This window comes from Apium graveolens, chromosome 5 (assembly GCF_009905375.1).
Source record: "Apium graveolens cultivar Ventura chromosome 5, ASM990537v1, whole genome shotgun sequence".
Lineage (NCBI taxonomy): Eukaryota > Viridiplantae > Streptophyta > Magnoliopsida > Apiales > Apiaceae > Apium > Apium graveolens.
The window spans coordinates 79,193,814-79,207,011 of record NC_133651.1 but is presented as its reverse complement, the minus strand read 5'-3'; positions in this window follow the sequence as shown (position 1 = coordinate 79,207,011).

The window sequence follows — 13,198 nt, the reverse complement described above, 5'->3', positions numbered from 1 at the left end:
CATAATTTATGCCATTTAGTTCATATAGTTGCATAATTTATGCCATTTAGTTTTTTTTTATGAATGTCATGTAGCTCATGCATTTACCATGATCCCTTTTGCAATAAGTTATCGACTGAATTGTGATATTGATGCGAGTGTAGTGATAGCATTAAAGTGATATTAAGTTGTGTAGGTTGATATGCATGCTAGAAATAATTGTAAGTCCACTAAGTCTTAAAGAATGCGTAAGGGCTAGATTGTTGTTATGATTTGGTTGTTTTCAAGGTCAATCTACTTATTATGCTTAGAATTCGATTATAGGTTCTTTGTGATAAAGACATGAAAAAAGAAAAAATTTTGGAGAAAAAAAATATGGAAGTTATTGCTAGTTGTGGCTAGGCGTCAAATGGCTAGTAGCCGGCTCGCATATGTTGCGAGTAGTCTAGGGTTGAGCAAGATGGAGCGAAACGCACTTGCTCAGAAGTTAATAATAAAATAAAAAAAAAAAAATTTGCATAATTGATCAAGAGTGGGCTCTTTGGTATTCGAGTTATTAAGTTCTTAGGGGACTTTGTGTCTAGTGACCTAAGGCTTTTAGAGTCTGGGATCCGCTAACCTAACGCTCGTTACATGGATACCATTGTATAAGTCTTTTGTGGACCTCACTCATTGCACGGTCAAATAAGCATTTGAGTTGTAAATAAAAAGCACGATTCCGTAGTAAGCTCCAGAGTTCTTGTAGTGTTGTATATCACTTTGTGCCTAGAATTTTTATTCTTTGTATAATTGTAGGATTGCCTTGAGGATATTCTAGTCATAGTAATTGGTCTAGTTCCGAAGCATATCTGTTAAGCATTTGCACACACCACGTTTCTGGATGTATGTCCGTTTGCATGAGTTTATTGATCTTTAGTTGTCTAACTGCATTCGTTGAGATGTGACAATTTGGTTGGTTAATTGTAGTAAGGGGGATCGTTGCATTTTCATATAGATTGCATTCATGCATATTTTTATTTGTTTTTGAGTCTGTGACGCTTGAGGACAAGCATCGATTTAAGTTTGGGGGTGTGATAAGTGGCACTTTATACCACTTAGAACGTCTTAAAATGGCTTAAATTGGTGTCTTGAAATCAAGTATTTTGTGTATTTGATGCGTTTTTCTAGTGTTTATGCATTTCAGGGTATTAGTTGCATTTCGGGGGAGGAATCATCAAGAATAAGCCTTGGCATGTGTTCACCATTGCGAGAGGAAAGGAATGGGCAGATTACGGCAAAGAAACGGAGCAAACCTGGATTTTTTCCAGTAGAGGCCTGCGCGCCCGCGCAGCAATGCTGAGCGGCCGCGCAGCAACCTGCGCGCCCGCGCAGCTATGCTGAGCGGTCGTGCAGGGTCGGGGAAAAAGATAAATTATTTTAGACTTCTACTTCTGTTTGGCTTCCAACTTCTATGTAATCTGAGTTTTATGGGACTATTATATAGGTAGATTTGAGACGTTTTCACAGAGAGTATTAAGGGGATTATGTTTTAGATTGTGCTTTACGCAAGAAGCGAAGGAGATAAGGAAGAAGACCGATTTAGCACACCGCAACGAAGAGGAAGCATATTTTCTTGTGATTCTTGTTTCGTTGTAACGTTGGATGCTAGTTTTCTTGCTTTGACTTATTTACTCTTGTGACGTACTCTATTTTAATATAATTAGTTTAGTTATTATTTTCTTGTGTTTGTTTATCATGATTTCATATGAACCCATGATGGCGATAAGTTGTATTATGGGCTAATCGTGATCATAGGGTTGCAACGGATTTATTATGGAATTCTTTAGTTAATTGTTTAATACTTTAGTGTGTGATGATTGCTTGATATCTAGTATTGGTTGTGCGTATTCGTCTTATGTGCGTCGCGAACATATAAGATAGGGTGTTAATCTCTTGTGAAGCGACAGTGGATCTTGAGATTTAGAACTTGCCATGCTAGCATAGGTTCATGTACGTTGTGCATGATTAGTGGGTAACTCTAACAGTTTTATTTGCCCTATGTAATCAAAAGGAATAACTTGTGTTTAAATTGTTGTGTTGTCAATTTCTGTAGACATATAGGAACTCAACATAATTGATGACTATTCAACTTCTATCTTAATTGTGGATGCTTGGTAGAATGGTATTAGTACAATGAAAGTTGGCTTTTATCAGTTTCGTGTTATTCGATTAATATCATCATTGTCACATGCTAAAGGTAATAACAATGGCTATAGAAGGAAGTAATAATGAAGTTGTGATCTCATGAGTGTTTTATTATTGATAAATTGAAGTGTTAGTTAAGTGGTTAATTAAGTAGTTAATTATAGTTAATATTTAATCAATAATTTTAAGTGTTATTATCTTAACATTGAGAAGTAATCGTACATTGGTGAGTGAGTTTAATTAGACAATAATTTAGTCTGAGTCTCTGAGGGAACGAACTAGAAAGTATTCTATATTACTTGCGAACGCGTATACTTGCGTGAATATTAGCGCGTGTTTTCACCCTAACAATAGCCGTTAGGAATTTCTTCTCTTGCCTCTTTCCTTTGAATATCACTTCCTCACCATCCTTGGTTCTTAACTTCACCTTCTTACTTTTATATTCTATTTGCACCTCATGGTTTGACAACCAATCCATTCCTAGTATAACTTCAAATTCTCCTAACTTAAAGGGAATTAAGTCAGCAGAAAAGTGCCGACCTTCTATGGCCACGTCACAATCGGGACAGACTTTGCTAACAATAACTTTCTCTTGATTTGCTACCTCTATAATCAAATTAGGTTCCAGAGGGTACGCAACACAATTTAACTTATCAAGAATACTTTCAGAGATAAAAGATCTAGTTGCTCCTGAATCCATCAATACTTTTGCTTCTATTGAGTAAATAAAAGCATACCTGCTACCACGTCCACCTCTTGCACTGTATCTTTCATTGTCATATTAAAGGTTCTAGCTTTGGGTTGAGCTGATGGTGCTGGGAGAGATGGCGGTCCAGCAATCCTAAGAACATTGGCCTTCTGAACAGGCTCTTTGCAATTCCTGGCCATATGGCCCACCTTTCCGCACTTGAAACAAGCCAAGTCAGGCTTCCTTGCTCCACTTGGGAATTCTGAAGAATAATGCCCTTTCTGGTTACACTTGAAACATGTTACATCCAACTTATTACACCTTCCCGGGTGTCTCTTTCCACAATTCTTGCATTCTTGAATTTGAGGTCTGTTATCCTTCCCCGACTATCCTGCTTTCTGGAAACGGTTCTTCTGAGCTCCATTACCGGGTTTAAACTTCTAAAACTTTTGGTTTTGACCTCCACCATTCTTTCCAAACTTTCCTCTAAACTTCGAGCTTCCTTGCTCTTGCTCCGAGCTTTCAAATTTCCTTTTTCTTCCTTCATTTTCTCTCCTCGCAGCTTCACGCTCACCTTCCACTATCATTGCCTTCTGTACCAAGGTAGCATAATTCTTGATCTCCAACAACGCTACTTGACTCCTAATCCATGGCTTAAGTCCCTATTGGAACCTTTTAGCCTTCTTTGCCTCTGTATTCACATACTCAGGTACGAATCTAGACAACTCCGAGAACTTCACTTCATACTCCGCTACCGACATATCCTCTTGCCTAAGGTCCAGAAGTTTCATCTCCAACTGATCTTGCATATAGCTTGGCAAATACTTCTCCAGAAACATCTCAGTGAATTTCTCCCATGTTAAGTCCTTACCTTCCAACAATGCCTTCAAAGATTCCCACCAGAAACTTGCTTCATCTTTAAGGTAATAACTCGCATACTGAGCTTTCTTCTCATCCTTAACTTATGCTAACTTAAAAGCTTTTTTCATTTCTCTTAACCACGACTGAGCTTTAATCGGGTCTGGCAAACCTAAGAACTCTGGGGGATGAACAGATTGAAAGTGTTTGAAGTTTCCAACTTTAGGGGCCACGGGTTGTTGCAAAAGCTGAGCAAGTCTGCTCATCATGGTGGTTTCTGGGTTTACTTCTGGGTCTTGGGTTGGAATTTCTTCTTCTTGGTGATCTGGTGAGTTGGCCATTTCTTACAAACCTGATTGAGCAATTATTTAGCAATACGATAGCATGGCATGTATAACAATATTTTATTATGAAATCTTTTATGGGTTTTAAGCTTCACCCAATTTTGCACATGCAATCCTATTACTACTTAATTCTCATATCGGTGTTGTTTTATCATGATACAGAATAGGGTATTACGAATTTTAATCATGGTTGTACGGAAACATGATATTTAGAACAGTTTATGAGATATTTAGGGTGCACAATGAAAAACAAGATAATAGATTTATTTAAACAAAGGGTACATAAAGAAAAGTCTGGCTATCACAAATTCTGAAATAGGGTACAATAATATAGCAGGGTTAAACAGAGGAAAAACTGGAAAACATCCCCCTATCTACCTCTAACTTCTACCAACTACTACTATAACGATCCGAATTACAACATAACAAATGAAAAAGGGATCCCGGCATCTGACCAAGTATCCCAAAGCCTACTGGCGCTAAAAAAACAACATCTACGGGCTCAACCAACAGTCATGTCTAATCATCCAGAATCTCTCTCAACACAACCAACATCCATCGAATGATCTTATGCAGCCTCCGAGCCTCAGCATCAGCAACACTAGTGGATGGTCCCTCATCCAATCTCCTTCTGGCAACCTGCTCCACCATCTTAACCCGAACTCATCACTCATCATCCATAACTGAAGCGTTCTGTCTAGACTCTTGGGCTAGCCTATCCACCAAAGCTCCCAACTCAGGAATATGGGAGTAAACAAAGTTTCGATCCTGGGCTAACTTGCCACCAACACTGACAGGTACAGTCTTAGGCATCTCAAACTCTGGCTCAGGGGCAGGGGTCTCTGAATCTGGCCTCAAGGGTGAAATCTGCATAGGGATCTCACTACTCTCAGAAGGGTCCTCCTCTGGGTCTGAACTAATATACACAGGCTCCTCTGGAGAGGGTGGAATAGGGTCCACTGGGGTACCGGTCAAACTACTCTCTGAATCTGAGTCACTACCACTACTGGGATCCTGAGAGAAAACACAAAACAGCAACCAAGAAACAACGTTAGGGTTAAACAAAGCTTCCAGCTAACTCACACCCTAACTCTAGTTTCCACTTCACTATTACACACTTTCCTTATACTATACCTAATAGTCTATCTCAACTCTATATGAGTCGAACTCTCTCGCGATATACATATATACCCAAAATACCCTTTTTAGGCCTAACTTGTCTCAGGGACTAGATCCTGTGGCTCTGATACCACCTTGTGACGCCCTCAATCTCGGGGTTAGGAAATGAGGACCCACACACCTTTAATCACATAATTAAATAAGCATAAACCCCGATTAACTACTAACAGGATCAAACAGGATAAAGTATGAGACAAGATTACAACTACTAATCATAAAAAATAACTTACAACCCCAAAATAATATTAAATAAATATAATCGATTCCGGCTTGGAACCGACAGATAACCCATTGTATTTTTAAAATTTTCCTTCTAAGCGCTTGCTCACTCAGAAATACCACTACCTGCTCTGGCAACCGGAAGCCCTCAATACGATAGGGACCACCCGGTACGCTCTTACGAGCAGTGCGCCTAAGCTTGTCCATCTTCTTGCTTAACTGCCATGGTTAGATTAAAATAAAACATATGAGTATAAAACTCAACAAGTAACTATAAAGCAGTTCTATGATATAAAATCTACAGTATATTTTACCAATCTCAGGGCATTCTACTTTATTTGATTTAGGTGGCAGATTTCCATCTTTTGGGTTAAGGAAGGGTTAAGAAGGAAAAATGTGGGGCTTTCAAGGAACAAGGCTCAAGCAGGGTGAAAGTCGACATTCATCACAAATCATTAAAGGATCAGAACAGATGTTTCAGAAAAAGGAAAGCAACAATATTTCACTATACGGAATCAGTTATATGATCAACAGATTAAAATCAGGGTTCTCAAGCTTTAAGCTTCATATTATCACAATCAACTCTTTTCAAAGCGATATAAACCATTTTCATTTTTCAAGAATCAATTACTGAAGAGGATGTTTCAATTCCTTTTTAAAAATCAATATAGAACCTTGATTGGATCTCTTTATCTTTTCATTTCATAATAATACGGGTGATCAGCCCGTACCGACCTCCATCTGGTCTTTAAGGTACCAATCGGCATAATTTCAGCCTTAAGTTGGATTAGCCCTGCTAGCCTCTTACCATGACTGGACTAGTCCCACTAGCCTCTCACGTCCCAATCCAATACATAAGGAATTCGTTTGGAAAACCTTGAGTTGGAAAAGTAGGTTTTCTAAATTCATTTTATCATTACCAAGATTATGAAATCATTCAGACTCTTTCGAGTCGAAACTCATTCTTAAGTCAAATGTCAAGAAATCAAAGTTAAGGAAGTGATTCAAAGACAAGCAAGGAACAACTCTAAGGATCCTGAATCAAGGATAACAAGGTACTTAAATTAGAAGGATCAATATTTGTTTCAGGGATCAATAGGAAATATGGTGATCAAGAAATAAGGTATCATTACAAGTGGTTCGTAAAGGTAATTATAGGGTTTACAACAGTTCATGGCTTAACAAATAACTTAAACAGAAAATACAGGTTACCAAAGGGTCGAATCAATAAGCTTATCAATAATAGTTTAACAAGATCAAAGACAGGGTATCTCAAGTCATTAACAGGAGTTCATTAATTAAACAGTTCCATACTCTACATGGTATGAACAATAACCTCTCTTATAACCATTTTCACAAGTAATAGGAGTTACTTGCCTGAATTCGCTTTCCTGAAGGTTGAACTACTACCACCTAGTATACCCTTTCCTTTCCTAGCCTGGATGCCCTCACGCTCCAAATCTACAATAAAACCAAAATCTTAATCAGTATCTCAACTCTCTTTCCCGGAACGATTACTCAATACGATAGCTCGATTATACCCTTGACTCGAATATACGAGTATAGCCTATACACATAAGCACATAGCACAACACACGTCATATAGTTTACTCTTAACCTTTATACCTTTATATACTCGACAATCGACTTATAAACATCCTTATCTCAACTCGAAGTCAAATCATACTTTATACTAGTACACATAGCTCTTTATACTTGAAATTCTTATACGAATTAAACAAACGACAAAACTTACAATAATGACCCTAAAGTCATCTTTAAACCAACATGACAACCATAGTTAACACAAATCAATCATCCCCTTTCTTTTATACTTTAATTCGAACCAAACATAGCAAATCAAACAAAATCTTACATACAATCCTTAACTAATCTTCATGATCAATTCAAGCACTTAAATTAGGATTTGACCTTTTTAACTATTATACACCATTCGACCATTCTACAAACATCACCCAAAATCAAGTAAATTTTCATACCAAATCCATATAACATATAATCAATCAAACAATGACATGCATCATCATTTCCTCTTTTAATCCCATATGCAATCTCATTTCTTCCTAGTTAAACTTAGATTATTACAAGGTCGAACCAAAATCTTCATCATGCAAATCCTAAATTTTGATTTCTCAAGCATCCAATCAAATATACAAGCCCAAACATCATAAAAATCATTTTTATCAATCAACAAGTCATTTCCATTACTAAAAAAATCATTTTTGATCTTCAAAAAATCAAGATTCCATTCGGGGTTTTTTTTCAAGAAGTAACACATGCAAACGTTTTTCTTAATCCTTAAATCATTAATCATCCTAATCCTTCATCATTATCCTAGAATAAACATTCACAACCATTTAATTTAACAAAAACCAACTCAATAACTTTTAGAAATCAAAAACCCACTGGGGTTCTAAACAAATTACTACATGCAATCACCAAGGATAAGATTTATGATAGTTAGAGCTCAGTTATAGCATCATCACTCACCACCGGTTCACCGGAGTTTATCACCGGTGGCGGTGGCTTCACGGTGGTGCCCTCATTCGAGGGTGTCCAACCATGAAACCCCCATTTTTCCATTAATTTCTCAAAACAACTAACATGCACATCTCATATACCAATCATTTGCAAAGAATCATGCTTAAACAAGATGATTTCAACAATAATATCAAGAACCGAGAAGCTCTCGGGTAAACACACACAAACACACACACATCGAGCTTGTATGCAAGTGGATATACACACATGCATACTCTAATACCTACTTATATGTGTTTAACAAGGGATTTTAATAAGGATTGGTGAGAGTTATCAAATGAACAAGTAGTATACCAAGAGAGAAAAAGAGAGCCGGGAGAGAGAGTGTGAGAAAGAAAGAGAGAATGGAGAGAATGGTGTGCACGGAAAAAAAAAGAAAAAAAAAGGGGGAGGATGAGTTTATAAATAATCAGGGACAAGGGCAATTTAGTACTTTACTAATTTACTTTTTAAATTGATTTACCTTTCTCTTTTTACTCCCATAAAATATTGGTTGAATAATAAATATATCTCTCTCAGAAAGTTGAAAATAATAGCGATTGACAATTTTAAAACGTAGATCTCGAAATTACCTTTCCAACCATTACTCATAATAATATTTTGAGCGTACGGTTGATTTTATATGATTTTCGCAAGCTCGCTTTAATAATAACATTTTTCCACATAAAAATCAATTTAAAATGCAATGACCACCAAATAAATCCATTCATCATTTTTAAAAAGTCTCTAGGACTTTTATGAAGATAACAAAACAAATCCCATATTTTTATCTTACTCAGATAATTTTATAAAAATGCGCGAAGGTTAAATAAACCTTTATTTAAATCAAATAATTCCCTTAAATCCATAAAAATGTCAACAGATCACGGAATCATGCATATAGACAAGTAGGCACACATACGAACACGTTTCAACTTATGTCTGATCATAAAATTTATCTTTCTTTAATATTATTCCTTTTTTTAGGCATTTCGGGTCACGTTCAGCCTGATGGCCCGACGCTCAGCGTTTCAATTACGCTTCTCAATATCGACCGACACGTCACTGGGACGAAATACTTTACTTAAACACATACTTCACATTTTAAATATCTTAACCCCTTTTTAGGACGGGTTCCGTTCTACCTGACGGCCCGACAACACAGCTTAACTCCTAAGCTGACTCTTTAAATTGGAAAGCTTTTACTTATGCTCCTAGGTTCTAATATACTATTAAAGATAATTAATCAACACTTAATCAGATAATTATAATCATATCACATAAAGCATACTTTATTGACTTAATTATGTCGCAAAATTCTCAGTCGTCACATGTAAGGCTAATTGATTCTGATAGAACACCTCAAGACCTTCGTTTTGAGTACTCGAGCTTTCCAATCGGAATCCGGTAACGCCTTGAAATTGCAGTTTGATTCTCAGAAGTTTATATGAATATAAGTATTTTCTCTGTAAAATTATATAATTTACAGGCTGCAAATAATTTTTTGTACGAAATAAAATACGGTAAAGGCTATTTATAATTACGGGAAATTAGTATCCCGTTGGATCATTCTGGATATAAAATAGTACGTTTATTTATAAAAATGGATCCAAACGGTACCGGTTTTCGGGATAATTATCCAAATATGTACAATTTGTATTGTAGTCTTGGTCTCAGTGCCTGGTTACACGTATTACGAGGTGATAATTATAATAGTTTAATAAAAAGATCCCGTTTATCGAAAATACGAGTTTTATCGATTTACCGAAACAAATTTTGTATCGCAAATATTGCGCCGGAACCCGCACGGGAAAAACCGTACGTCGGATCGAAAAAGTCAAAACATGGAAAATGCTCGGAATATTGCAATTAGGTTAGGAAGGAGTTTTCGGAAGAGTTTCGGGTTATAAAAACGTAAAAACGGCTGAGGTCGGCTGGATTATATAAAATAGTTTGTAATTACTCGGAAAAAGAAATTATAAAGTCCATAAATGTCCAACAAAATCATAAATCATCATAAAAATAATAGGAAGATATGACAATTATCTATATTTTATTTTGGATATAAAAAAATTAAAATACTTAAATTATATCATATTACATATCCAAACACAGATACCATTTCACAAATAATTACCAAAATTTATATAATAATCACATAATATTTATTATTAACAAAAAAATAATTACACGTCATATCCTGGATATTACATCCTTCCCCCTTAAAAGGATTCTGTCCTCAGAATCACTTAAGCAAATAACTCAGGGCGGTATTTCACTTATATCACTTTCTAAACCTTGGGTTATCCTTTCAACCCTTTGATTTCCACAATAATCTTACTAACTTTATAACTTTCTTTCTTAATACTTTTTCTTTCTTTTCTACAGTCTCTATTGGATTCTCAACATAGGACAATTCTTCCTGAAGTTCTATCGGCTCACATTCTATCGCATGTCTAAAATTCTATACGTACTTTTCTAACTTTGTCACATAGAAACATTATGAATATGCTACCCATGCCGGGTAACGCTAATTCGTATGCTATTTTACCGACACATTTCAAAATTTCAAAAGGTCTAACTGTTATTCCTAGTGGACTAACAATGAGATTTACAGAAGGGGGGTTGAATGTAAATCTCAAAACTTTTTCAAGTTTTGAGCAGTTTATGAAAGTTGTGTGTTCAAGAAGAACAAGTGTGTGAATTGCTTTAAGCTAATACAGACAGATATATATTCAAGCATAAATGTAAAGAACACAACAGACCTTAAAAACTTTTCTGGTGGATTTGTTGTTCCACCAGAGATGGTATTTTAGAAAATCTGTGATTAAAACAATGTTGATCACAGTTGCATCCTAGTACAAACTAGATGAATTTTCTCTCAATATTTTTCTAAACAGCTCTGGAAAAACTCTCATCTAATTACTAGCTTCTACTTGGTTTATATATTACCAAGTGTACAAGTGAAGAACAATATAAAATACAGTAATAAAATAAGATCTTCACTTGCTTCTTTTCCTGTTCACTCCAGTACTTTGTTGACTATTGCATCTTTGTACTAAAGAAGAACGGCTGCTTTTTCTGTTGTTCCTGAAATTCGGCTACCACATCTCAGTTGTCTCTATCAACCCATGTGCCTCTGTTTGTAGGTACAACTACCCTTATCAACGGCTAATCATCAGAACATCCGTTGAAGCTTTCATCCGTTGATGCACTCATCCGTTGAAGGATGTTATCCGTTGAAGCTTTCATCCGTTGATGCACTCATCCGTTGAAGGATGTTATCCGTTGATGACTTTATCCGTTGAAGCTTTAGAGACATCCGTTGAAGCTTAGCTTCTCATCCGTTGAAGGTCTTTAAGTCATCCGTTGATACCACTTCACTTATACAAAATTACAAGGCATGAAGTATTTACAATTGGCCTTCCTATCTGCATATCATCTAGTAGTCAACATGACTCATAGTTTCTCTCAACTTCCAAGAATTACATTTTAAATACAGAGACTGAAATATGCTACAACACTAGACTTATTTCTAAGTAAAGCTACACCATCAACGGATAGCCAAAGTGGTCTTATCCGTTGAGGCTACAGACACTAAATTTCTACTTAAGTATTTTGTTAAACATATCATCAAACTAATGCACATACATTCCTAACAATCTCCCCCTATTTATGTCTATAAGAATTGTAGGCATAAATTCAGGGTTAACTTGATGATAACAAAACACTTAACAGATATATGAATTGAAACTAAGTAGAAATTTAAAAATGCTGCAAAAGTGTATGTACTAGGAGATAATTGAAGATTTACAGTGTTTCCAAGGACACTCCTTTAGTCTGAGCAAATCATCTTTTTCTTCTTTGTTCCCTGGTTTTCTTTCCTAGCCTTTTGTCATTTTACTCAATTTGGAGTTGGAGTTGTCTGAAGAATTCAGCTTCATCTTCAACACTGACATCCAACTTAGATTGCATTTCTTTGAGAGTTTCATTGCTGGCAATCTTGAGTTGGTCTTCAAGTCTGAAAAATCTTCTGACTCCTTTATCATCTCTAAATTCCATCAACCAATGAGGTGATTTGTGAATTTTCATTTCCCTTTCTTGAATGAGTAAAGTCCTGGGTAAAGCATTGGGCTCCCTCCAAGTTTTCCTTATATTGGCTATCTTGTTGAGAATTTCAGTCTTGGCAGTTCTGGTAAAGCCAGAATCCTTTTGTATAGCTGAAAAGACTCTAATCAAGGTAGAGTAGCCTTCATCCAGAATCCTGTGGAGAGGCCATGTTCTTTCCCCAGCTCCTTTATATCTGAACACTAATCTCTCTGGTAGCTGTCTGTAGGCAGCTATTCCCCTTACATCCTCCAGCTCATCCAGATAGAGTTCAATGTCTGAAATTTCTTTTATGTCACAGATGTGAACATAATCATCTTTAGAAATGGGTGACTTAGGCTTAGGTTTTTGTTTTTGAGTGAATTTCTTAGAGGTTATGGGAGGTGTAGATTTTGGTTTTCTTTTCTGTTTCTTTGGTAGTGGAAGAGTGGTTAGAAAGGTAGGCAATTTGATAGTGTCCCAATCAATAGGTTCCTCTTTTGGAATGATTGGTTCACCATGGATGTTTATTGTGGGATCAGCAACAAGGGGTTCAGGTATGGAAGGTAGTGGTTTAGATATAGATTTGGTTACTTCAGTGTTATCTCCACTCCTTCTATGTGCCTTGGCCTTTCTTCTGTTTCCCTTCTGCCATTCCTCTCTTTCTTCCACACTCTCACCAAATATACTCCCTAAAACCTCATCTAGGTTTGTAGTCTTGTCTTCACCCCTGACTTCAATCCCTTTTTCTTTTTCAACTAGACTTGACTTTAGCTGTTGTTCAAGCTTTGCTTGTGCTCTTTTGTCAGCCTTTAATTGCTTGTCTTCTTCCTTCTTAGCTATTGAGAATTTGGGATGTCCTTGCATCACACATATGCTCTTTCCCTCTCTAATGATAATAGCTCTATTTCTCCTTACAGCCTCATCCATGGTCTTTTGAGATAAGCAATACTCCTGCCTAAAATCTTGTTCTCATCAGCTTTTGGAGGAGGAAAGTCCACTTCTTTTAAAGGATTCTTTGTTGAGTCCTTATTGGATCTTTCATTGGGCTTGAGAATTATAGCTTGTAGTTCTTTGGAAGAAGCTTCTCCATCCTTATGACTCCCTACTGGCATGAGCT